Source organism: Schistocerca gregaria, chromosome 1 (assembly GCF_023897955.1).
Source record: "Schistocerca gregaria isolate iqSchGreg1 chromosome 1, iqSchGreg1.2, whole genome shotgun sequence".
Lineage (NCBI taxonomy): Eukaryota > Metazoa > Arthropoda > Insecta > Orthoptera > Acrididae > Schistocerca > Schistocerca gregaria.
The window spans coordinates 130,808,182-130,834,198 of record NC_064920.1 but is presented as its reverse complement, the minus strand read 5'-3'; the positions used below and the strand labels follow the sequence as shown (position 1 = coordinate 130,834,198).

General features: G+C 43.3%; 20 non-coding genes across 20 annotated transcripts; all 20 read left to right on the top strand.

Moving 5' to 3' along the window:
• Positions 1-41: 41 nt before the first annotated feature.
• Trnar-ucu (transfer RNA arginine (anticodon UCU)) lies at positions 42-114 on the top strand. The gene has a single exon. It is a non-coding gene; the product is annotated as a tRNA-Arg (tRNA).
• A 1,206-nt stretch (positions 115-1,320) lies between these two features.
• On the top strand, positions 1,321-1,393 carry Trnar-ucu (transfer RNA arginine (anticodon UCU)). Its single transcript has one exon. It is a non-coding gene; the product is annotated as a tRNA-Arg (tRNA).
• A 1,206-nt stretch (positions 1,394-2,599) lies between these two features.
• On the top strand, positions 2,600-2,672 carry Trnar-ucu (transfer RNA arginine (anticodon UCU)). Its single transcript has one exon. It is a non-coding gene; the product is annotated as a tRNA-Arg (tRNA).
• A 1,206-nt stretch (positions 2,673-3,878) lies between these two features.
• Trnar-ucu (transfer RNA arginine (anticodon UCU)) lies at positions 3,879-3,951 on the top strand. Its single transcript has one exon. It is a non-coding gene; the product is annotated as a tRNA-Arg (tRNA).
• Positions 3,952-5,156: 1,205 nt separating this feature from the next.
• Trnar-ucu (transfer RNA arginine (anticodon UCU)) lies at positions 5,157-5,229 on the top strand. Its single transcript has one exon. It is a non-coding gene; the product is annotated as a tRNA-Arg (tRNA).
• Positions 5,230-6,431: 1,202 nt separating this feature from the next.
• Positions 6,432-6,504, top strand: Trnar-ucu (transfer RNA arginine (anticodon UCU)). Its single transcript has one exon. It is a non-coding gene; the product is annotated as a tRNA-Arg (tRNA).
• Positions 6,505-7,710: 1,206 nt separating this feature from the next.
• On the top strand, positions 7,711-7,783 carry Trnar-ucu (transfer RNA arginine (anticodon UCU)). Its single transcript has one exon. It is a non-coding gene; the product is annotated as a tRNA-Arg (tRNA).
• A 1,205-nt stretch (positions 7,784-8,988) lies between these two features.
• Positions 8,989-9,061, top strand: Trnar-ucu (transfer RNA arginine (anticodon UCU)). Its single transcript has one exon. It is a non-coding gene; the product is annotated as a tRNA-Arg (tRNA).
• Positions 9,062-10,266: 1,205 nt separating this feature from the next.
• Positions 10,267-10,339, top strand: Trnar-ucu (transfer RNA arginine (anticodon UCU)). The gene has a single exon. It is a non-coding gene; the product is annotated as a tRNA-Arg (tRNA).
• A 1,207-nt stretch (positions 10,340-11,546) lies between these two features.
• Positions 11,547-11,620, top strand: Trnar-ucu (transfer RNA arginine (anticodon UCU)). The gene has a single exon. It is a non-coding gene; the product is annotated as a tRNA-Arg (tRNA).
• A 1,203-nt stretch (positions 11,621-12,823) lies between these two features.
• On the top strand, positions 12,824-12,896 carry Trnar-ucu (transfer RNA arginine (anticodon UCU)). Its single transcript has one exon. It is a non-coding gene; the product is annotated as a tRNA-Arg (tRNA).
• Positions 12,897-14,102: 1,206 nt separating this feature from the next.
• On the top strand, positions 14,103-14,175 carry Trnar-ucu (transfer RNA arginine (anticodon UCU)). The gene has a single exon. It is a non-coding gene; the product is annotated as a tRNA-Arg (tRNA).
• A 1,205-nt stretch (positions 14,176-15,380) lies between these two features.
• Trnar-ucu (transfer RNA arginine (anticodon UCU)) lies at positions 15,381-15,453 on the top strand. The gene has a single exon. It is a non-coding gene; the product is annotated as a tRNA-Arg (tRNA).
• Positions 15,454-16,659: 1,206 nt separating this feature from the next.
• On the top strand, positions 16,660-16,732 carry Trnar-ucu (transfer RNA arginine (anticodon UCU)). The gene has a single exon. It is a non-coding gene; the product is annotated as a tRNA-Arg (tRNA).
• Positions 16,733-17,938: 1,206 nt separating this feature from the next.
• Positions 17,939-18,011, top strand: Trnar-ucu (transfer RNA arginine (anticodon UCU)). The gene has a single exon. It is a non-coding gene; the product is annotated as a tRNA-Arg (tRNA).
• Positions 18,012-19,217: 1,206 nt separating this feature from the next.
• Positions 19,218-19,290, top strand: Trnar-ucu (transfer RNA arginine (anticodon UCU)). The gene has a single exon. It is a non-coding gene; the product is annotated as a tRNA-Arg (tRNA).
• Positions 19,291-20,496: 1,206 nt separating this feature from the next.
• Trnar-ucu (transfer RNA arginine (anticodon UCU)) lies at positions 20,497-20,569 on the top strand. The gene has a single exon. It is a non-coding gene; the product is annotated as a tRNA-Arg (tRNA).
• A 2,485-nt stretch (positions 20,570-23,054) lies between these two features.
• Positions 23,055-23,127, top strand: Trnar-ucu (transfer RNA arginine (anticodon UCU)). Its single transcript has one exon. It is a non-coding gene; the product is annotated as a tRNA-Arg (tRNA).
• Positions 23,128-24,329: 1,202 nt separating this feature from the next.
• Positions 24,330-24,402, top strand: Trnar-ucu (transfer RNA arginine (anticodon UCU)). The gene has a single exon. It is a non-coding gene; the product is annotated as a tRNA-Arg (tRNA).
• A 1,206-nt stretch (positions 24,403-25,608) lies between these two features.
• On the top strand, positions 25,609-25,681 carry Trnar-ucu (transfer RNA arginine (anticodon UCU)). Its single transcript has one exon. It is a non-coding gene; the product is annotated as a tRNA-Arg (tRNA).
• Positions 25,682-26,017: the final 336 nt, after the last annotated feature.

The window sequence follows — 26,017 nt, the reverse complement described above, 5'->3', positions numbered from 1 at the left end:
CTTGCAGAACCTCTTACATCTGAGCTCTAGGCCTGCACAGCGTCCCTTTGGCGCAGAGGATAGCGCGTTGGACTTCTAATCCAAAGGTCGTGGGTTCGATCCCCACAAGGGACGGGCAATTTTTAAAAACGTGTGCCAATCTCCAGATGGGTACTGACGTATGGGAAATCACAAGCCTCTGCAAAAGTTGAAAATTGTTGTGACCTCAGTTCTATGCTCAAGTATGTAGACCTTACACATATAAGCCAAATTCTCGTAGATCTGTTATCCATGACGCTGTTATGTGTAAATGCAGTAAAAACGGAACCATATCTTCACGTGCCTGTTGACGGGAATTTTCTTTCAATACCCAATTTTTACCTACTGACATAAATATAGCAATAGAACGCACATTTCGTACAGAAACAAATACAATGAAGAGAAAAGATTTTGAATTACTTCATGAGTCAATGTATGTAATCCCAGTGATGATCTTTAATTCTTCCAGCCCAAGGTGAGAGGGTTTCAGTTTTCTTGGCCACAAGTGAGAAAAGTAGACAGTTCCACAACAAGATATTCTGCTATGTTTCCTTAAGTGCTTCCATTAAACAATGGCACTCTGTATCTATAGAAACGGCGACAATTTTCACTTCGGCACAGGGGGCTTTTACTGGAGACTGTCAAGGGGGATCTTGCTAGATACATGAAGGGAGAAGATCAGACAGAGACGTCTGACGCTCCGCTGACGCTTGCCGAAAACTACATTAAGTATGATTCCCGCCTATAACTGACGGCGAGAGAGATACATCATCTGTCCACTTCTCATCGAAGCACACTGTCACCAAGCAATGGCTGACGCTTCGAGGACGGCTTGAAATTGCTAGGGAGGTGATGCAGCTAAAGTTCCTGGTAAATGTGCTATCAGGGCACACACGTTCGTGGGAGTGTATACATATGATGGGGACCGGCTGTGACACAGCAGTCAACCAAAGTCAAAAAATGTGACTAATCATACAGTGTTTCCTTTACCACTTCGTTAGTGAATGCTGTTCTAAAGAGCGCAATTCCCATCTATCGGTAAGCAGCGCACGTGAGCGAATCTAATAGCAGGACTGTGTTACTACGATTGTACAGAGCAACTCTGTCAATACGCAGGTGTATCAATCAGTAGGGCCATGGTAAACAGAGCGATGTATCGTGTCTGTTGCATAAATAAAGAGTCTTTGATGTAATTGCTTCAGAGAAATATGAAAGTAAGCCTATCAGGAAAGTAATGCGAGACATGTAGCATGGGTCATGTCTTGCAGAACCTCTTACATCTGAGCTCTAGGCCTGCACAGCGTCCCTTTGGCGCAGAGGATAGCGCGTTGGACTTCTAATCCAAAGGTCGTGGGTTCGATCCCCACAAGGGACAGGCAATTTTTAAAAACGTGTGCCAATCTCCATATGGGTACTGACGTATGGGAAATCACAAGCCTCTGCAAAAGTTGAAAATTGTTGTGACCTCAGTTCTATGCTCAAGTATGTAGACCTTACACATATAAGCCAAATTCTCGTAGATCTGTTATCCATGACGCTGTTATGTGTAAATGCAGTAAAAACGGAACCATATCTTCACGTGCCTGTTGACGGGAATTTTCTTTCAATACCCAATTTTTACCTACTGATATAAATATAGCAATAGAACGCACATTTCGTACAGAAACAAATACAATGAAGAGCAAAAATTTTGAATTACTTCATGAGTCAATGTATGTAATCCCAGTCATGATTTTTAATTCTTCCAGCCCAAGGTGAAAGGGTTTCAGTTTTCTCGGCCACAAGTGAGAAAAGTAGAAAGTTCCACAACAAGATATTCTGCTATGTTTCCTTAAGTGCTTCCATTAAACAATGGCACTCTGTATCTATAGAAATGGCGACAATTTTCACTTCGGCACAGGGGGCTTTTACTGGAGACTGTCAAGGGGGAACTTGCTAGATACATGAAGGGAGAAGATCAGACAGAGACGTCTGACGCTCCGCTGACGCTTGCCGAAAACTATATTAAGTATGATTCCCGCCTATAACTGACGGCGAGAGAGATGCATCATCTGTCCACTTCTCATCGAAGCACACTGTCACCAAGCAATGGCTGACGCTTCGAGGACGGCTTGAAATTGCTAGGGAGGTGATGCAGCTAAAGTTCCTGGTAAATGTGCTAACAGGGCACACACGTTCGTGGGAGTGTATACATATGATGGGGACCGGCTGTGACACAGCAGTCAACCAAAGTCAAAAAATGTGACTAATCATACAGTGTTTCCATTACCACTTCGTTAGTGAATGCTGTTCTAAAGAGCGCAATTCCCATCTATCGGTAAGCAGCGCACGTGATCGAATCTAATAGCAGGACTGTGTTACTACGATTGTACAGAGCGACTCTGTCAATACGCAGGTGTATCAATCAGTAGGGCCATGGTAAACAGAGCGATGTATCGTGTCTGTTGCATAAATAGAGAGTCTTTGATGTAATTGCTTCAGAGAAATATGAAAGTAAGCCTATCAGGAAAGTAATGCGAGACATGTAGCATGGGTCATGTCTTGCAGAACCTCTTACATCTGAGCTGTATGCCTGCACAGCGTCCCTTTGGCGCAGAGGATAGCGCGTTGGACTTCTAATCCAAAGGTCGTGGGTTCGATCCCCACAAGGGACGGGCAATTTTTAAAAACGTGTGCCAATCTCCAGATGGGTACTGACGTATGGGAAATCACAAGCCTCTGCAAAAGTTGAAAATTGTTGTGACCTCAGTTCTATGCTCAAGTATGTAGACCTTACACATATAAGCCAAATTCTCGTAGATCTGTTATCCATGACGCTGTTATGTGTAAATGCAGTAAAAACGGAACCATATCTTCACGTGCCTGTTGACGGGAATTTTCTTTCAATACCCAATTTTCACCTACTGATATAAATATAGGAATAGAACGCACATTTCGTACAGAAACAAATACAATGAAGAGAAAAAATTTTTAATTACTTCATAAGTCAATGTATGTAATCCCAGTGATGATCTTTAATTCTTCCAGCCCAAGGTGAGAGGTTTTCAGTTTTCTCGGCCACAAGTGAGAAAAGTAGACAGTTCCACAACAAGATATTCTGCTATGATTCCTTAAGTGCTTCCATTAAACAATGGCACTCTGTATCTATAGAAACGGCGACAATTTTCACTTCGGCACAGGGGGCTTTTACTGGAGACTGTCAAGGGGGAACTTGCTAGATACATGAAGGGAGAAGATCAGACAGAGACGTCTGACGCTCCGCTGACGCTTGCCGAAAACTACATTAAGTATGATTCCCGCCTATAACTGACGGCGAGAGAGATGCATCATCTGTCCACTTCTCATCGAAGCACACTGTCACCAAGCAATGGCTGACGCTTCGAGGACGGCTTGAAATTGCTAGGGAGGTGATGCAGCTAAAGTTCCTGGTAAATGTGCTAACAGGGCACACACGTTCGTGGGAGTGTATACATATGATGGGTACCGGCTGTGACACAGCAGTCAACCAAAGTCAAAAAATGTGACTAATCATACAGTGTTTCCTTTACCACTTCGTTAGTGAATGCTGTTCTAAAGAGCGCAATTCCCATCTATCGGTAAGCAGCGCACGTGAGCTAATCTAATAGCAGGACTGTGTTACTACGATTGTACAGAGCAACTCTGTCAATACGCAGGTGTATCAATCAGTAGGGCCATGGTAAACAGAGCGATGTATCGCGTCTGTTGCATAAATAAAGAGTCTTTGATGTAATTGCTTCAGAGAAATATGAAAGTAAGCCTATCAGGAAAGTAATGCGAGACATGTAGCATGGGTCATGTCTTGCAGAACCTCTTACATCTGAGCTCTAGGCCTGCACAGCGTCCCTTTGGCGCAGAGGACAGTGCGTTGGACTTCTAATCCAAAGGTCGTGGGTTCGATCCCCACAAGGGACGGGCAATTTTTAAAAACGTGTGCCATCTCCAGATGGGTACTGACGTATGGGAAATCACAAGCCTCTGCAAAAGTTGAAAATTGTTGTGACCTCAGTTCTATGCTCAAGTATGTAGACCTTACACATATAAGCCAAATTCTCGTAGATCTGTTATCCATGACGCAGTTATGTGTAAATGCAGTAAAAACGGAACCATATCTTCACGTGCCTGTTGACGGGAATTTTCTTTCAATACCCAATTTTTACCTACTGATATAAATATAGCAATAGAACGCACATTTCGTACAGAAACAAATACAATGAAGAGAAAAGATTTTGAATTACTTCATGAGTCAATGTATGTAATCCCAGTGATGATCTTTAATTCTTGCAGCCCAAGGTGAGAGGGTTTCAGTTTTCTCGGCCACCAGTGAGAAAAGTAGACAGTTCCACAACAAGATATTCTGCTATGTTTCCTTAAGTGCTTCCATTAAACAATGGCACTCTGTATCTATAGAAACGGCGACAATTTTCACTTCGGCACAGGGGGCTTTTACTGGAGACTGTCAAGGGGGAACTTGCTAGATACATGAAGGGAGAAGATCAGACAGAGACGTCTGACGCTCCACTGACGCTTGCCGAAAACTACATTAAGTATGATTCCCGCCTATAACCGACGGCGAGAGAGATGCATCATCTGTCCACTTCTCATCGAAGCACACTGTCACCAAGCAATGGCTGACGCTTCGAGGACGGCTTGAAATTGCTAGGGAGGTGATGCAGCTAAAGTTCCTGGTAAATGTGCTAACAGGGCACACGCGTTCGTGGAAGTGTATACATATGATGGGGACCGGCTGTGACACAGCAGTCAACCAAAGTCAAAAAATGTGACTAATCATACAGTGTTTCCTTTACCACTTCGTTAGTGAATGCTGTTCTAAAGAGCGCAATTCCCATCTATCGGTAAGCAGCGCACGTGAGCGAATCTATTAGCAGGACTGTGTTACTACGATTGTACAGAGCAACTCTGTCAATACGCAGGTGTATCAATCAGTAGGGCCATGGTAAACAGAGCGATGTATCGTGTCTGTTGCATAAATAAAGAGTCTTTGATGTAATTGCTTCAGAGAAATATGAAAGTAAGCCTATAAGGAAAGTAATGCGAGACATGTAGCATGGGTCATGTCTTGCAGAACCTCTTACATCTGAGCTCTAGGCCTGCACAGCGTCCCTTTGGCGCAGAGGATAGCGCGTTGGACTTCTAATCCAAAGGTCGTGGGTTCGATCCCCACAAGGGACGGGCAATTTTTAAAAACGTGTGCCAATCTCCAGATGGGTACTGACGTATGGGAAATCACAAGCCTCTGCAAAAGTTGAAAATTGTTGTGACCTCAGTTCTATGCTCAAGTATGTAGACCTTACACATATAAGCCAAATTCTCGTAGATCTGTTATCCATGACGCTGTTATGTGTAAATGCAGTAAAAACGGAACCATATCTTCACGTGCCTGTTGACGGGAATTTTCTTTCAATACCCAATTTTTACCTACTGACATAAATATAGCAATAGAACGCACATTTCGTACAGAAACAAATACAATGAAGAGAAAAGATTTTGAATTACTTCATGAGTCAATGTATGTAATCCCAGTGATGATCTTTAATTCTTCCAGCCCAAGGTGAGAGGGTTTCAGTTTTCTTGGCCACAAGTGAGAAAAGTAGACAGTTCCACAACAAGATATTCTGCTATGTTTCCTTAAGTGCTTCCATTAAACAATGGCACTCTGTATCTATAGAAACGGCGACAATTTTCACTTCGGCACAGGGGGCTTTTACTGGAGACTGTCAAGGGGGATCTTGCTAGATACATGAAGGGAGAAGATCAGACAGAGACGTCTGACGCTCCGCTGACGCTTGCCGAAAACTACATTAAGTATGATTCCCGCCTATAACTGACGGCGAGAGAGATACATCATCTGTCCACTTCTCATCGAAGCACACTGTCACCAAGCAATGGCTGACGCTTCGAGGACGGCTTGAAATTGCTAGGGAGGTGATGCAGCTAAAGTTCCTGGTAAATGTGCTATCAGGGCACACACGTGGGAGTGTATACATATGATGGGGACCGGCTGTGACACAGCAGTCAACCAAAGTCAAAAAATGTGACTAATCATACAGTGTTTCCTTTACCACTTCGTTAGTGAATGCTGTTCTAAAGAGCGCAATTCCCATCTATCGGTAAGCAGCGCACGTGAGCGAATCTAATAGCAGGACTGTGTTACTACGATTGTACAGAGCAACTCTGTCAATACGCAGGTGTATCAATCAGTAGGGCCATGGTAAACAGAGCGATGTATCGTGTCTGTTGCATAAATAAAGAGTCTTTGATGTAATTGCTTCAGAGAAATATGAAAGTAAGCCTATCAGGAAAGTAATGCGAGACATGTAGCATGGGTCATGTCTTGCAGAACCTCTTACATCTGAGCTCTAGGCCTGCACAGCGTCCCTTTGGCGCAGAGGATAGCGCGTTGGACTTCTAATCCAAAGGTCGTGGGTTCGATCCCCACAAGGGACGGGCAATTTTTAAAAACGTGTGCCAATCTCCAGATGGGTACTGACGTATGGGAAATCACAAGCCTCTGCAAAAGTTGAAAATTGTTGTGACCTCAGTTCTATGCTCAAGTATGTAGACCTTACACATATAAGCCAAATTCTCGTAGATCTGTTATCCATGACGCTGTTATGTGTAAATGCAGTAAAAACGGAACCATATCTTCACGTGCCTGTTGACGGGAATTTTCTTTCAATACCCAATTTTCACCTACTGATATAAATATAGGAATAGAACGCACATTTCGTACAGAAACAAATACAATGAAGAGAAAAAATTTTTAATTACTTCATAAGTCAATGTATGTAATCCCAGTGATGATCTTTAATTCTTCCAGCCCAAGGTGAGAGGTTTTCAGTTTTCTCGGCCACAAGTGAGAAAAGTAGACAGTTCCACAACAAGATATTCTGCTATGATTCCTTAAGTGCTTCCATTAAACAATGGCACTCTGTATCTATAGAAACGGCGACAATTTTCACTTCGGCACAGGGGGCTTTTACTGGAGACTGTCAAGGGGGAACTTGCTAGATACATGAAGGGAGAAGATCAGACAGAGACGTCTGACGCTCCGCTGACGCTTGCCGAAAACTACATTAAGTATGATTCCCGCCTATAACTGACGGCGAGAGAGATGCATCATCTGTCCACTTCTCATCGAAGCACACTGTCACCAAGCAATGGCTGACGCTTCGAGGACGGCTTGAAATTGCTAGGGAGGTGATGCAGCTAAAGTTCCTGGTAAATGTGCTAACAGGGCACACACGTTCGTGGGAGTGTATACATATGATGGGTACCGGCTGTGACACAGCAGTCAACCAAAGTCAAAAAATGTGACTAATCATACAGTGTTTCCTTTACCACTTCGTTAGTGAATGCTGTTCTAAAGAGCGCAATTCCCATCTATCGGTAAGCAGCGCACGTGAGCTAATCTAATAGCAGGACTGTGTTACTACGATTGTACAGAGCAACTCTGTCAATACGCAGGTGTATCAATCAGTAGGGCCATGGTAAACAGAGCGATGTATCGCGTCTGTTGCATAAATAAAGAGTCTTTGATGTAATTGCTTCAGAGAAATATGAAAGTAAGCCTATCAGGAAAGTAATGCGAGACATGTAGCATGGGTCATGTCTTGCAGAACCTCTTACATCTGAGCTCTAGGCCTGCACAGCGTCCCTTTGGCGCAGAGGACAGTGCGTTGGACTTCTAATCCAAAGGTCGTGGGTTCGATCCCCACAAGGGACGGGCAATTTTTAAAAACGTGTGCCATCTCCAGATGGGTACTGACGTATGGGAAATCACAAGCCTCTGCAAAAGTTGAAAATTGTTGTGACCTCAGTTCTATGCTCAAGTATGTAGACCTTACACATATAAGCCAAATTCTCGTAGATCTGTTATCCATGACGCAGTTATGTGTAAATGCAGTAAAAACGGAACCATATCTTCACGTGCCTGTTGACGGGAATTTTCTTTCAATACCCAATTTTTACCTACTGATATAAATATAGCAATAGAACGCACATTTCGTACAGAAACAAATACAATGAAGAGAAAAGATTTTGAATTACTTCATGAGTCAATGTATGTAATCCCAGTGATGATCTTTAATTCTTGCAGCCCAAGGTGAGAGGGTTTCAGTTTTCTCGGCCACCAGTGAGAAAAGTAGACAGTTCCACAACAAGATATTCTGCTATGTTTCCTTAAGTGCTTCCATTAAACAATGGCACTCTGTATCTATAGAAACGGCGACAATTTTCACTTCGGCACAGGGGGCTTTTACTGGAGACTGTCAAGGGGGAACTTGCTAGATACATGAAGGGAGAAGATCAGACAGAGACGTCTGACGCTCCGCTGACGCTTGCCGAAAACTACATTAAGTATGATTCCCGCCTATAACTGACGGCGAGAGAGATGCATCATCTGTCCACTTCTCATCGAAGCACACTGTCACCAAGCAATGGCTGACGCTTCGAGGACGGCTTGAAATTGCTAGGGAGGTGATGCAGCTAAAGTTCCTGGTAAATGTGCTAACAGGGCACACACGTTCGTGGTAGTGTATACATATGATGGGGACCGGCTGTGACACAGCAGTCAACCAAAGTCAAAAAATGTGACTAATCATACAGTGTTTCCTTTACCACTTCATTAGTGAATGCAGTTCTAAAGAGCACAATTCCCATCTATCAGTAAGCAGCGCACGTGAGCGAATCTAATAGCAGGACTGTGTTACTACGATTGTACAGAGCAACTCTGTCAATACGCAGGTGTATCAATCAGTAGGGCCATGGTAAACAGAGCGATGTATCGTGTCTGTTGCATAAATAAAGAGTCTTTGATGTAATTGCTTCAGAGAAATATGAAAGTAAGCCTATCAGGAAAGTAATGCGAGACATGTAGCATGGGTCATGTCTTGCAGAACCTCTTACATCTGAGCTCTAGGCCTGCACAGCGTCCCTTTGGCGCAGAGGATAGCGCGTTCGCCTTCTAATCCAAAGGTCGTGGGTTCGATCCCCACAAGGGACGGGCAATTTTTAAAAACGTGTGCCAATCTCCAGATGGGTACTGACGTATGGGAAATCACAAGCCTCTGCAAAAGTTGAAAATTGTTGTGACCTCAGTTCTATGCTCAAGTATGTAGACCTTACACATATAAGCCAAATTCTCGTAGATCTGTTATCCATGACGCTGTTATGTGTAAATGCAGTAAAAACGGAACCATATCTTCACGTGCCTGTTGACGGGAATTTTCTTTCAATACCCAATTTTTACCTACTGATATAAATATAGCAATAGAACGCACATTTCGTACAGAAACAAATACAATGAAGAGAAAAAATTTTGAATTATTTCATGAGTCAATGTATGTAATCCCAGTGATGATCTTTAATTCTTCCAGCCCAAGGTGAGAGGGTTTCAGTTTTCTCGGCCACAAGTGAGAAAAGTAGACAGTTCCACAACAAGATATTCTGCTATGTTTCCTTAAGTGCTTCCATTAAACAATGGCACTCTGTATCTATAGAAACGGCGACAATTTTCACTTCGGCACAGGGGGCTTTTACTGGAGACTGTCAAGGGGGAACTTGCTAGATACATGAAGGGAGAAGATCAGACAGAGACGTCTGACGCTCCGCTGACGCTTGCCGAAAACTACATTAAGTATGATTCCCGCCTATAACTGACGGCGAGAGAGATGCATCATCTGTCCACTTCTCATCGAAGCACACTGTCACCAAGCAATGGCTGACGCTTCGAGGATGGCTTGAAATTGCTAGGCAGGTGATGCAGCTAAAGTTCCTGGTAAATGTGCTAACAGGGCACACACGTTCGTGGGAGTGTATACATATGATGGGCACCAGCTGTGAGACAGCAGTCAACCAAAGTCAAAAAATGTGACTAATCATACAGTGTTTCCTTTACCACTTCGTTAGTGCATCCTGTTCTAAAGAGCGCAATTCCCATCTATCGGTAAGCAGCGCACGTGAGCGAATCTAATAGCAGGACTGCGTTACTACGATTGTACAGAGCAACTCTGTCAATACGCAGTGTATCAATCAGTAGGGCCATGGTAAACAGAGCGATGTATCGTGTCTGTTGCATAAATAAAGAGTCTTTGATGTAATTGCTTCAGAGAAATATGAAAGTAAGCCTATCAGGAAAGTAATGCGAGACATGTAGCATCGGTCATGTCTTGCAGAACCTCTTACATCTGAGCTCTAGGCCTGCACAGCGTCCCTTTGGCGCAGAGGATAGCGCATTGGACTTCTAATCCAAAGGTCGTGGGTTCAATCCCCACAAAGGACGGGCAATTTTTAAAAACGTGTGCCAATCTCCAGATGGGTACTGACGTATGGGAAATCACAAGCCTCTGCAAAAGTTGAAAATTGTTGTGACCTCAGTTCTATGCTCAAGTATGTAGACCTTACACATATAAGCCAAATTCTCGTAGATCTGTTATCCATGACGCTGTTATGTGTAAATGCAGTAAAAACGGAACCATATCTTCACGTGCCTGTTGACAGGAATTTTCTTTCAATACCCAATTTTTACCTACTGATATAAATATAGCAATAGAACGCACATTTCGTACAGAAACAAATACAATGAAGAGAAAAAATTTTGAATTACTTCATGAGTCAATGTATGTAATCCTAGTGATGATCTTTAATTCTTCCAGCCCAAGGTGAGAGGGTTTCAGTTTTCTCGGCCACAAGTGAGAAAAGTAGACAGTTCCACAACAAGATATTCTGCTATGTTTCCTTAAGTGCTTCCATTAAACAATGGCACTCTGTATCTATAGAAACGGCGACAATTTTCACTTCGGCACAGGGGGCTTTTACTGGAGACTGTCAAGGGGGAACTTGCTAGATACATGAAGGGAGAAGATCAGACAGAGAAGTCTGACGCTCCGCTGACGCTTGCCGAAAACTACATTAAGTATGATTCCCGCCTATAACTGACGGCGAGAGAGATGCATCATCTGTCCACTTCTCATCGAAGCACACTGTCACCAAGCAATGGCTGACGCTTCGAGGACGGCTTGAAATTGCTAGGGAGGTGATGCAGCTAAAGTTCCTGGTAAATGTGCTAACAGGGCACCACGTTCGTGGGAGTGTATACATATGATGGGGACCGGCTGTGAAACAGCAGTCAACCAAAGTCAAAAAATGTGACTAATCATACAGTGTTTCCTTTACCACTTCGTTAGTGAATGCTGTTCTAAAGAGCGCAATTCCCATCTATCGGTAAGCAGCGCACGTGAGCGAATCTAATAGCAGGACTGTGTTACTACGATTGTACAGAGCAACTCTGTCAATACGCAGGTGTATCAATCAGTAGGGCCATGGTAAACAGAGCGATGTATCGTGTCTGTTGCATAAATAAAGAGTCTTTGATGTAATTGCTTCAGAGAAATATGAAAGTAAGCCTATCAGGAAAGTAATGCGAGACATGTAGCATGGGTCATGTCTTGCAGAACCTCTTACATCTGAGCTCTAGGCCTGCACAGCGTCCCTTTGGCGCAGAGGATAGCGCGTTGGACTTCTAATCCAAAGGTCGTGGGTTCGATCCCCAAAACAGGCGGGCAATTTTTAAAAACGTGTGCCAATCTCCAGATGGGTACTGACGTATGGGAAATCACAAGCCTCTGCAAAAGTTGAAAATTGTTGTGACCTCAGTTCTATGCTCAAGTATGTAGACCTTACACATATAAGCCAAATTCTCGTAGATCTGTTATCCATGACGCTGTTATGTGTAAATGCAGTAAAAACGGAACCATATCTTCACGTGCCTGTTGACAGGAATTTTCTTTCAATACCCAATTTTTACCTACTGATATAAATATAGCAATAGAACGCACATTTCGTACAGAAACAAATACAATGAAGAGAAAAAATTTTGAATTACTTCATGAGTCAATGTATGTAATCCTAGTGATGTTCTTTAATTCTTCCAGCCCAAGGTGAGAGGGTTTCAGTTTTCTCGGCCACAAGTGAGAAAAGTAGACAGTTCCACAACAAGATATTCTGCTATGTTTCCTTAAGTGCTTCCATTAAACAATGGCACTCTGTATCTACAGAAACGGCGACAATTTTCACTTCGGCACGGGGGGCTTTTACTGGAGACTGTCAAGGGGGAACTTGCTAGATACATGAAGGGAGAAGATCAGACAGAGAAGTCTGACGCTCCGCTGACGCTTGCCGAAAACTACATTAAGTATGATTCCCGCCTATAACTGACGGCGAGAGAGATGCATCATCTGTCCACTTCTCATCGAAGCACACTGTCACCAAGCAATGGCTGACGCTTCGAGGACGGCTTGAAATTGCTAGGGAGGTGATGCAGCTAAAGTTCCTGGTAAATGTGCTAACAGGGCACACACGTTCGTGGGAGTGTATACATATGATGGGGACCGGCTGTGACACAGCAGTCAACCAAAGTCAAAAAATGTGACTAATCATACAGTGTTTCCTTTACCACTTCGTTAGTGAATGCTGTTCTAAAGAGCGCAATTCCCATCTATCGGTAAGCAGCGCACGTGAGCGAATCTAATAGCAGGACTGTGTTACTACGATTGTACAGAGCAACTCTGTCAATACGCAGGTGTATCAATCAGTAGGGCCATGGTAAACAGAGCGATGTATCGTGTCTGTTGCATAAATAAAGAGTCTTTGATGTAATTGCTTCAGAGAAATATGAAAGTAAGCCTATCAGGAAAGTAATGCGAGACATGTAGCATGGGTCATGTCTTGCAGAACCTCTTACATCTGAGCTCTAGGCCTGCACAGCGTCCCTTTGGCGCAGAGGATAGTGCGTTGGACTTCTAATCCAAAGGTCGTGGGTTCGATCCCCAAAAGGGGCGGGCAATTTTTAAAAACGTGTGCCAATCTCCAGATGGGTACTGACGTATGGGAAATCACAAGCCTCTGCAAAAGTTGAAAATTGTTGTGACCTCAGTTCTATGCTCAAGTATGTAGACCTTACACATATAAGCCAAATTCTCGTAGATCTGTTATCCATGACCCTGTTATGTGTAAATTCAGTAAAAACGGAATCATATCTTCACGTGCCTGTTGACGGGAATTTTCTTTCAATACCCAATTTTTACCTACTGATATAAATATAGCAATAGAACGCACATTTCGTACAGAAACAAATACAATGAAGAGAAAAAATTTTGAATTACTTCATGAGTCAATGTATGTAATCCCAGTGATGATCTTTAATTCTTCCAGCCCAAGGTGAGAGGGTTTCAGTTTTCTCGGCCACAAGTGAGAAAAGTAGACAGTTCCACAACAAGATATTCTGCTATGTTTCCTTAAGTGCTTCCATTAAACAATGGCACTCTGTATCTATAGAAACGGCGACAATTTTCACTTCGGCACAGGGGGCTTTTACTGGAGACTGTCAAGGGGGAACTTGCTAGATACATGAAGGGAGAAGATCAGACAGAGACGTCTGACGCTCCGCTGACGCTTGCCGAAAACTACATTAAGTATGATTCCCGCCTATAACTGACGGCGAGAGAGATGCATCATCTGTCCACTTCTCATCGAAGCACACTGTCACCAAGCAATGGCTGACGCTTCGAGGACGGCTTGAAATTGCTAGGGAGGTGATGCAGCTAAAGTTCCTGGTAAATGTGCTAACAGGGCACACACGTTCGTGGGAGTGTATACATATGATGGGGACCGGCTGTGACACAGCAGTCAACCAAAGTCAAAAAATGTGACTAATCATACAGTGTTTCCTTTACCACTTCGTTAGTGAATGCTGTTCTAAAGAGCGCAATTCCCATCTATCGGTAAGCAGCGCACGTGATCGAATCTAATAGCAGGACTGTGTTACTACGATTGTACAGAGCAACTCTGTCAATACGCAGGTGTATCAATCAGTAGGGCCATGGTAAACAGAGCGATGTATCGTGTCTGTTGCATAAATAAAGAGTCTTTGATGTAATTGCTTCAGAGAAATATGAAAGTAAGCCTATCAGGAAAGTAATGCGAGACATGTAGCATGGGTCATGTCTTGCAGAACCTCTTACATCTGAGCTGTAGGTCTGCACAGCGTCCATTTGGCGCAGAGCATAGCGCGTTGGACTTCTAATCCAAAGGTCGTGGGTTCGATCCCCACACGGGACGGGCAATTTTTAAAAACGTGTGCCAATCTCCAGATGGGTACTGACGTATGGGAAATCACAAGCCTCTGCAAAAGTTGAAAATTGTTGTGACCTCAGTTCTATGCTCAAGTATGTAGACCTTACACATATAAGCCAAATTCTCGTAGATCTGTTATCCATGACCCTGTTATGTGTAAATGCAGTAAAAACGGAACCATATCTTCACGTGCCTGTTGACGGGAATTTTCTTTCAATACCCAATTTTTACCTACTGATATAAATATAGCAATAGAACGCACATTTCGTACAGATACAATACAATGAAGAGAAAAAATTTTGAATTACTTCATGAGTCAATGTATGTAATCCCAGTGATGATCTTTAATTCTCCCAGCCCAAGGTGAGAGGGTTTCAGTTTCCTCGGCCACAAGTGAGAAAAGTAGACAGTTCCACAACAAGATATTCTGCTATGTTTCCTTAAGTGCTTCCATTAAACAATGGCACTCTGTATCTATAGAAACGGCGACAATTTTCACTTCGGCACAGGGGGCTTTTACTGGAGACTGTCAAGGGGGAACTTGCTAGATACATGAAGGGAGAAGATCAGACAGAGACGTCTGACGCTCCGCTGACGCTTGCCGAAAACTACATTAAGTATGATTCCCGCCTATAACTGACGGCGAGAGAGATGCATCATCTGTCCACTTCTCATAGGAGCACACTGTCACCAAGCAATGGCTGACGCTTCGAGGATGGCTTGAAATTGCTAGGGAGGTGATGCAGCTAAAGTTCCTGGTAAATGTGCTAACAGGGCACACACGTTCGTGGGAGTGTATACATATGATGGGGACCGGCTGTGACACAGCAGTCAACCAAAGTCAAAAAATGTGACTAATCATACAGTGTTTCCTTTACCACTTCGTTAGTGAATGCTGTTCTCAAGAGCTCAATTCCCATCTATCGGTAAGCAGCGCACGTGAGCGAATCTAATAGCAGGATTGTGTTACTACGATTGTACAGAGCAACTCTGTCAATACGCAGGTGTATCAATCAGTAGGGCCATGGTAAACAGAGCGATGTATCGTGTCTGTTGCATAAATAAAGAGTCTTTGATGTAATTGCTTCAGAGAAATATGAAAGTAAGCCTATCAGGAAAGTAATGCGAGACATGTAGCATGGGTCATGTCTTGCAGAACCTCTTACATCTGAGCTCTAGGCCTGCACAGCGTCCCTTTGGCGCAGAGGATAGCGCGTTTGACTTCTAATCCAAAGGTCATGGGTTCGATCCCCACAAGGGACGGGCAATTTTTAAAAACGTGTGCCAATCTCCAGATGGGTACTGACGTATGGGAAATCACAAGCCTCTGCAAAAGTTGAAAATTGTTGTGACCTCAGTTCTATGCTCAAGTATGTAGACCTTACACATATAAGCCAAATTCTCGTAGATCTGTTATCCATGACGCTGTTATGTGTAAATTCAGTAAAAACGGAACCATATCTTCACGTGCCTGTTGACGGGAATTTTCTTTCAATACCCAATTTTTACCTACTGATATAAATATAGCAATAGAACGCACATTTCGTACAGAAACAAATACAATGAAGAGCAAAAATTTTGAATTACTTCATGAGTCAATGTATGTAATCCCAGTGATGATCTTTAATTCTTCCAGCCCAAGGTGAGAGGGTTTCAGTTTTCTCGGCCACAAGTGAGAAAAGTAGACAGTTCCACAACAAGATATTCTGCTATGTTTCCTTAAGTGCTTCCATTAAACAATGGCACTCCGTATCTATAGAAACGGCGACAATTTTCACTTCGGCACAGGGGGCTTTTACTGGAGACTGTCAAGGGGGAACTTGCTAGATACATGAAGGGAGAAGATCAGACAGAGACGTCTGATGCTCCACTGTTGCTTGCCGAAAACTACATTAAGTATGATTCCCGCCTATAACTGACAGCGAGAGAGATGCATCATCTGTCCACTTCTCATCGAAGCACACTGTCACCAAGCAATGGCTGACGCTTCGAGGACGGCTTGAAATTGCTAGGGAGGTGATGCAGCTAAAGTTCCTGGTAAATGTGCTAACAGGGCACACACGTTCCTGGGAGTGTATACATATGATGGGGACCGGCTGTGACACAGCAGTCAACCAAAGTCAAAAAATGTGACTAATCATACAGTGTTTCCTTTACCACTTCGTTAGTGAATGCTGTTCTCAAGAGCTCAATTCCCATCTATCGGTAAGCAGCGCACGTGAGCGAATCTAATAGCAGGATTGTGTTACTACGATTGTACAGAGCAACTCTGTCAATACGCAGGTGTATCAATCAGTAGGGCCATGGTAAACAGAGCGATGTATCGTGTCTGTTGCATAAATAAAGAGTCTTTGATGTAATTGCTTCAGAGAAATATGAAAGTAAGCCTATCAGGAAAGTAATGCGAGACATGTAGCATGGGTCATGTCTTGCAGAACCTCTTACATCTGAGCTCTAGGCCTGCACAGCGTCCCTTTGGCGCAGAGGATAGCGCGTTTGACTTCTAATCCAAAGGTCATGGGTTCGATCCCCACAAGGGACGGGCAATTTTTAAAAACGTGTGCCAATCTCCAGATGGGTACTGACGTATGGGAAATCACAAGCCTCTGCAAAAGTTGAAAATTGTTGTGACCTCAGTTCTATGCTCAAGTATGTAGACCTTACACATATAAGCCAAATTCTCGTAGATCTGTTATCCATGACGCTGTTATGTGTAAATTCAGTAAAAACGGAACCATATCTTCACGTGCCTGTTGACGGGAATTTTCTTTCAATACCCAATTTTTACCTACTGATATAAATATAGCAATAGAACGCACATTTCGTACAGAAACAAATACAATGAAGAGCAAAAATTTTGAATTACTTCATGAGTCAATGTATGTAATCCCAGTGATGATCTTTAATTCTTCCAGCCCAAGGTGAGAGGGTTTCAGTTTTCTCGGCCACAAGTGAGAAAAGTAGACAGTTCCACAACAAGATATTCTGCTATGTTTCCTTAAGTGCTTCCATTAAACAATGGCACTCCGTATCTATAGAAACGGCGACAATTTTCACTTCGGCACAGGGGGCTTTTACTGGAGACTGTCAAGGGGGAACTTGCTAGATACATGAAGGGAGAAGATCAGACAGAGACGTCTGATGCTCCACTGTTGCTTGCCGAAAACTACATTAAGTATGATTCCCGCCTATAACTGACAGCGAGAGAGATGCATCATCTGTCCACTTCTCATCGAAGCACACTGTCACCAAGCAATGGCTGACGCTTCGAGGACGGCTTGAAATTGCTAGGGAGGTGATGCAGCTAAAGTTCCTGGTAAATGTGCTAACAGGGCACACACGTTCCTGGGAGTGTATACATATGATGGGGACCGGCTGTGACACAGCAGTCAACCAAAGTCAAAAAATGTGACTAATCATACAGTGTTTCCTTTACCACTTCGTTAGTGAATGCTGTTCTCAAGAGCTCAATTCCCATCTATCGGTAAGCAGCGCACGTGAGCGAATCTAATAGCAGGATTGTGTTACTACGATTGTACAGAGCAACTCTGTCAATACGCAGGTGTATCAATCAGTAGGGCCATGGTAAACAGAGCGATGTATCGTGTCTGTTGCATAAATAAAGAGTCTTTGATGTAATTGCTTCAGAGAAATATGAAAGTAAGCCTATCAGGAAAGTAATGCGAGACATGTAGCATGGGTCATGTCTTGCAGAACCTCTTACATCTGAGCTCTAGGCCTGCACAGCGTCCCTTTGGCGCAGAGGATAGCGCGTTTGACTTCTAATCCAAAGGTCATGGGTTCGATCCCCACAAGGGACGGGCAATTTTTAAAAACGTGTGCCAATCTCCAGATGGGTACTGACGTATGGGAAATCACAAGCCTCTGCAAAAGTTGAAAATTGTTGTGACCTCAGTTCTATGCTCAAGTATGTAGACCTTACACATATAAGCCAAATTCTCGTAGATCTGTTATCCATGACGCTGTTATGTGTAAATGCAGTAAAAACGGAACCATATCTTCACGTGCCTGTTGACGGGAATTTTCTTTCAATACCCAATTTTTACCTACTGATATAAATATAGCAATAGAACGCACATTTCGTACAGAAACAAATACAATGAAGAGCAAAAATTTTGAATTACTTCATGAGTCAATGTATGTAATCCCAGTGATGATCTTTAATTCTTCCAGCCCAAGGTGAGAGGGTTTCAGTTTTCTCGGCCACAAGTGAGAAAAGTAGACAGTTCCACAACAAGATATTCTGCTATGTTTCCTTAAGTGCTTCCATTAAACAATGGCACTCCGTATCTATAGAAACGGCGACAATTTTCACTTCGGCACAGGGGGCTTTTACTGGAGACTGTCAAGGGGGAACTTGCTAGATACATGAAGGGAGAAGATCAGACAGAGACGTCTGATGCTCCACTGTTGCTTGCCGAAAACTACATTAAGTATGATTCCCGCCTATAACTGACAGCGAGAGAGATGCATCATCTGTCCACTTCTCATCGAAGCACACTGTCACCAAGCAATGGCTGACGCTTCGAGGACGGCTTGAAATTGCTAGGGAGGTGATGCAGCTAAAGTTCCTGGTAAATGTGCTAACAGGGCACACACGTTCGTGGGAGTGTATACATATGATGGGGACCGGCTGTGACACAGCAGTCAACCAAAGTCAAAAAATGTGACTAATCATACAGTGTTTCCTTTACCACTTCGTTAGTGAATGCTGTTCTAAAGAGCGCAATTCCCATCAATCGGTAAGCAGCGCACGTGAGCGAATCTAATAGCAGTACTGTGTTACTACGATTGTACAGAGCAACTCTGTCAATACGCAGGTGTATCAATCAGTAGGGCCATGGTAAACAGAGCGATGTATCGTGTCTGTTGCATAAATAAAGAGTCTTTGATGTAATTGCTTCAGAGAAATATGAAAGTAAGCCTATCAGGAAAGTAATGCGAGACATGTAGCATGGGTCATGTCTTGCAGAACCTCTTACATCTGAGCTGTAGGTCTGCACAGCGTCCATTTGGCGCAGAGCATAGCGCGTTGGACTTCTAATCCAAAGGTCGTGGGTTCGATCCCCACAAGGGACGGGCAATTTTTAAAAACGTGTGCCAATCTCCAGGTGGGTACTGACGTATGGGAAATCACAAGCCTCTGCAAAAGTTGAAAATTGTTGTGACCTCAGTTCTATGCTCAAGTATGTAGACCTTACACATATAAGCCAAATTCTCGTAGATCTGTTATCCATGACGCTGTTATGTGTAAATGCAGTAAAAACGGAACCATATCTTCACGTGCCTGTTGACGGGAATTTTCTTTCAATACCCAATTTTTACCTACTGATATAAATATAGCAATAGAACGCACATTTCGTACAGAAACAAATACAATGAAGAGAAAAAATTTTGAATTACTTCATGAGTCAATGTATGTAATCCCAGTGATGATCTTTAATTCTTCCAGCCCAAGGTGAGAGGGTTTCAGTTTTCTTGGCCACAAGTGAGAAAAGTAGACAGTTCCACAACAAGATATTCTGCTATGTTTCCTTAAGTGCTTCCATTAAACAATGGCACTCTGTATCTATAGAAACGGCGACAATTTTCACTTCGGCACAGGGGGCTTTCACTGGAGACTGTCAAGGGGGAACTTGCTAGATACATGAAGGGAGAAGATCAGACAGAGACGTCTGACGCTCCGCTGACGCTTGCCGAAAACTACATTAAGTATGATTCCCGCCTATAACTGACGGAGAGAGAGATGCATCATCTGTCCACTTCTCATCGAAGCACACTGTCACCAAGCAATGGCTGACGCTTCGAGGACGGCTTGAAATTGCTAGGGAGGTGATGCAGCTAAAGTTCCTGGTAAATGTGCTAACAGGGCACACACGTTCGTGGGAGTGTATACATATGATGGGCACCAGCTGTGACACAGCAGTCAACCAAAGTCAAAAAATGTGACTAATCATACAGTGTTTCCTTTACCACTTCGTTAGTGAATCCTGTTCTAAAGAGCGCAATTCCCATCTATCGGTAAGCAGCGCACGTGAGCGAATCTAATAGCAGGACTGTGTTACTACGATTGTACAGAGCAACTCTGTCAATACGCAGGTGTATCAATCAGTAGGGCCATGGTAAACAGAGCGATGTATCGTGTCTGTTGCATAAATAAAGAGTCTTTGATGTAATTGCTTCAGAGAAATATGAAAGTAAGCCTATCAGGAAAGTAATGCGAGACATGTAGCATGGGTCATGTCTTGCAGAACCTCTTACATCTGAGCTCTAGGCCTGCACAGCGTCCCTTTGGCGCAGAGGATAGCGCGTTGGACTTCTAATCCTAAGGTTGTGGGTTCGATCCCCACAAGGGACGGGCAATTTTTAAAAACGTGTGCCAATCTCCAGATGGGTACTGACGTATGGGAAATCACAAGCCTCTGCAAAAGTTGAAAATTGTTGTGACCTCAGTTCTATGCTCAAGTATGTAGACCTTACACATATAAGCCAAATTCTCGTAGATCTGTTATCCATGACGCTGTTATGTGTAAATGCAGTAAAAACGGAACCATATCTTCACGTGCCTGTTGACGGGAATTTTCTTTCAATACCCAATTTTTACCTACTGATCTAAATATAGCAATAGAACGCACATTTCGTACAGAAACAAATACAATGAAGAGAAAAGATTTTGAATTACTTCATGAGTCAATGTATGTAATCCCAGTGATGATCTTTAATTCTTCCAGCCCAAGGTGAGAGGGTTTCAGTTTTCTCGGCCACAAGTGAGAAAAGTAGACAGTTCCACAACAAGATATTCTGCTATGTTTCCTTAAGTGCTTCCATTAAACAATGGCACTCTGTATCTATAGAAACGGCGACAATTTTCACTTCGGCACAGGGGGCTTTTACTGGAGACTGTCAAGGGGGAACTTGCTAGATACATGAAGGGAGAAGATCAGACAGAGACGTCTGACGCTCCGCTGACGCTTGCCGAAAACTACATTAAGTATGATTCCCGCCTATAACTGACGGCGAGAGAGATGCATCATCTGTCCACTTCTCATCGAAGCACACTGTCACCAAGCAATGGCTGACGCTTCGAGGACGGCTTGAAATTGCTAGGGAGGTGATGGAGCTAAAGTTCCTGGTAAATGTGCTAACAGGGCACACACGTTCGTGGGAGTGTATACATATGATGGGGACCGGCTGTGACACAGCAGTCAACCAAAGTCAAAAAATGTGACTAATCATACAGTGTTTCCTTTACCACTTCGTTAGTGAATGCTGTTCTAAAGAGCGCAATTCCCATCTATCGGTAAGCAGAACACGTGATCGAATCTAATAGCAGGACTGTGTTACTACGATTGTACAGAGCAACTCTGTCAATACGCAGGTGTATCAATCAGTAGGGCCATGGTAAACAGAGCGATGTATCGTGTCTGTTGCATAAATAAAGAGTCTTTGATGTAATTGCTTCAGAGAAATATGAAAGTAAGCCTATCAGGAAAGTAATGCGAGACATGTAGCATGGGTCATGTCTTGCAGAACCTCTTACATCTGAGCTCTAGGTCTGCACAGCGTCCATTTGGCCCAGAGGATAGCGCGTTGGGCTTCTAATCCAAAGGTCGTGGGTTCGATCCCCACAAGGGATGGGGAATTTTTAAAAACGTGTGCCAATCTCCAGATGGGTACTGACGTATGGGAAATCACAAGCCTCTGCAAAAGTTGAAAATTGTTGTGACCTCAGTTCTATGCTCAAGTATGTAGACCTTACACATATAAGCCAAATTCTCGTAGATCTGTTATCCATGACGCTGTTATGTGTAAATGCAGTAAAAACGGAACCATATCTTCACGTGCCTGTTGACGGGAATTTTCTTTCAATACCCAATTTTTACCTACTGATATAAATATAGCAATAGAACGCACATTTCGTACAGAAACAAATACAATGAGGAGAAAAAATTTTGAATTACTTCATGAGTCAATGTATGTAATCCCAGTGATGATCTTTAATTCTTCCAGCCCAAGGTGAGAGGGTTTCAGTTTCCTCGGCCACAAGTGAGAAAAGTAGACAATTCCACAACAAGATATTCTGCTATGTTTCCTTAAGTGCTTCCATTAAACAATGGCACTCTGTATCTATAGAAACGGCGACAATTTTCACTTCGGCACAGGGGGCTTTTACTGGAGACTGTCAAGGGGGAACTTGCTAGATACATGAAGGGAGAAGATCAGACAGAGACGTCTGACGCTCCGCTCACACTTGCCGAAAACTACATTAAGTATGATTCCCGCCTATAACTGACGGCGGGAGAGATGCATCATCTGTCCACTTCTCATCGAAGCACACTGTCACCAAGCAATGGCTGACGCTTCGAGGACGGCTTGAAATTGCTAGGGAGGTGATGCAGCTAAAGTTCCTGGTAAATGTGCTAACAGGGCACACACGTTCGTGGGAGTGTATACATATGATGGGGACCGGCTGTGACACAGCAGCCAACCAAAGTCAAAAAATGTGACTAATCATACAGTGTTTCCTTTACCACTTCGTTAGTGAATGCTGTTCTAAAGAGCGCAATTCCCATCTATCGGTAAGCAGCGCACGTGAGCGAATCTAATAGCAGGACTGTGTTACTACGATTGTACAGAGCAACTCTGTCAATACGCAGGTGTATCAATCAGTAGGGCCATGGTAAACAGAGCGATGTATCGTGTCTGTTGCATAAATAAAGAGTCTTAGATGTAATTGCTTCAGAGAAATATGAAAGTAAGCCTATCAGGAAAGTAATGCGAGACATGTAGCATGGGTCATGTCTTGCAGAACCTCTTACATCTGTGCTCTAGGACTGCTCAGCGTCCGTTTGGCGCAGAGGATAGCGCGTTGGACTTCTAATCCAAAGGTCGTGGGTTCGATCCCCACAAGGGACAGGCAATTTTTAAAAACGTGTGCCAATCTCCAGATGGGTACTGACGTATGGGAAATCACAAGCCTCTGCAAAAGTTGAAAATTGTTGTGACCTCAGTTCTATGCTCAAGTATGTAGACCTTACACATATAAGCCAAATTCTCGTAGATCTGTTATCCATGACGCTGTTATGTGTAAATGCAGTAAAAACGGAACCATATCTTCACGTGCCTGTTGACGGGAATTTTCTTTCAATACCCAATTTTTACCTACTGATCTAAATATAGCAATAGAACGCACATTTCGTACAGAAACAAATACAATGAAGAGAAAAAATTTTGAATTACTTCATGAGTCAATGTATGTAATCCCAGTGATGATCTTTAATTCTTCCAGCCCAAGGTGAGAGGGTTTCAGTTTTCTCGGCCACAAGTGAGAAAAGTAGACAGTTCCACAACAAGATATTCTGCTATGTTTCCTTAAGTGCTTCCATTAAACAATGGCACTCTGTATCTATAGAAACGGCGACAATTTTCACTTCGGCACAGGGGGCTTTTACTGGAGACTGTCAAGGGGGAACTTGCTAGATACATGAAGGGAGAAGATCAGACACGTCTGACGCTCCGCTGACGCTTGCCGAAAACTACATTAAGTATGATTCCCGCCTATAACTGACGGCGAGAGAGATGCATCATCTGTCCACTTCTCATCGAAGCACACTGTCACCAAGCAATGGCTGACGCTTCGAGGATGGCTTGAAATTGCTAGGGAGGTGATGCAGCTAAAGTTCCTGGTAAATGTGCTAACAGGGCACACACGTTCGTGGGAGTGTATACATATGATGGGGACCGGCTGTGACACAGCAGTCAACCAAAGTCAAAAAATGTGACTAATCATACAGTGTTTCCTTTACCACTTCGTTAGTGAATGCTGTTCTAAAGAGCGCAATTCCCATCTATCGGTAAGCAGCGCACGTGAGCGAATCTAATAGCAGGACTGTGTTACTACGATTGTACAGAGCAACTCTGTCAATACGCAGGTGTATCAATCAGTAGGGCCATGGTAAACAGAGCGATGTATCGTGTCTGTTGCATAAATAAAGAGTCTTAGATGTAATTGCTTCAGAGAAATATGAAAGTAAGCCTATCAGGAAAGTAATGCGAGACATGTAGCATGGGTCATGTCTTGCAGAACCTCTTACATCTGTGCTCTAGGACTGCTCAGCGTCCGTTTGGCGCAGAGGATAGCGCGTTGGGCTTCTAATCCAAAGGTCGTGGGTTCGATCCCCACAAGGGATGGGCAATTTTTAAAAACGTGTGCCAATCTCCAGATGGGTACTGACGTATGGGAAATCACAAGCCTCTGCAAAAGTTGAAAATTGTTGTGACCTCAGTTCTATGCTCAAGTATGTAGACCTTACACATATAAGCCAAATTCTCGTAGATCTGTTATCCATGACGCTGTTATGTGTAAATGCAGTAAAAACGGAACCATATCTTCACGTGCCTGTTGACGGGAATTTTCTTTCAATACCCAATTTTTACCTACTGATATAAATATAGCAATAGAACGCACATTTCGTACAGAAACAAATACAATGAAGAGAAAAAATTTTGAATTACTTCATGAGTCAATGTATGTAATCCCAGTGATGATCTTTAATTCTTCCAGCCCAAGGTGAGAGGGTTTCAGTTTTCTCGGCCACAAGTGAGAAAAGTAGACAGTTCCACAACAAGATATTCTGCTATGTTTCCTTAAGTGCTTCCATTAAACAATGGCACTCTGTATCTATAGAAACGGCGACAATTTTCACTTCGGCACAGGGGGCTTTTACTGGAGACTGTCAAGGGGGAACTTGCTAGATACATGAAGGGAGAAGATCAGACAGAGACGTCTGACGCTCCGCTGACGCTTGCCGAAAACTACATTAAGTATGATTCCCGCCTATAACTGACGGCGAGAGAGATGCATCATCTGTCCACTTCTCATCGAAGCACACTGTCACCAAGCAATGGCTGACGCTTCGAGGATGGCTTGAAATTGCTAGGGAGGTGATGCAGCTAAAGTTCCTGGTAAATGTGCTAACAGGGCACACACGTTCGTGGGAGTGTATACATATGATGGGGACCGGCTGTGACACAGCAGTCAACCAAAGTCAAAAAATGTGACTAATCATACAGTGTTTCCTTTACCACTTCGTTAGTGAATGCTGTTCTAAAGAGCGCAATTCCCATCTATCGGTAAGCAGCGCACGTGAGCGAATCTAATAGCAGGACTGTGTTACTACGATTGTACAGAGCAACTCTGTCAATACGCAGGTGTATCAATCAGTAGGGCCATGGTAAACAGAGCGATGTATCGTGTCTGTTGCATAAATAAAGAGTCTTAGATGTAATTGCTTCAGAGAAATATGAAAGTAAGCCTATCAGGAAAGTAATGCGAGACATGTAGCATGGGTCTTGTCTTGCAGAACCTCTTACATCTGAGCTCTACGCCTGCACAGCGTCCGTTTGGCGCAGAGGATAGCGCGTTGGGCTTCTAATCCAAAGGTCGTGGGTTCGATCCCCACAAGGGATGGGCAATTTTTAAAAACGTGTGAAAATCTCCAGATGGGTACTGACGTATGGGAAATCACAAGCCTCTGCAAAAGTTGAAAATTGTTGTGACCTCAGTTCTATGCTCAAGTATGTAGACCTTACACATATAAGCCAAATTCTCGTAGATCTGTTATCCATGACGCTGTTATGTGTAAATGCAGTAAAAACGGAACCATATCTTCACGTGCCTGTTGACGGGAATTTTCTTTCAATACCCAATTTTTACCTACTGATATAAATATAGCAATAGAACGCACATTTCGTACAGAAACAAATGCAATGAAGAGAAAAAATTTTGAATTACTTCATGAGTCAA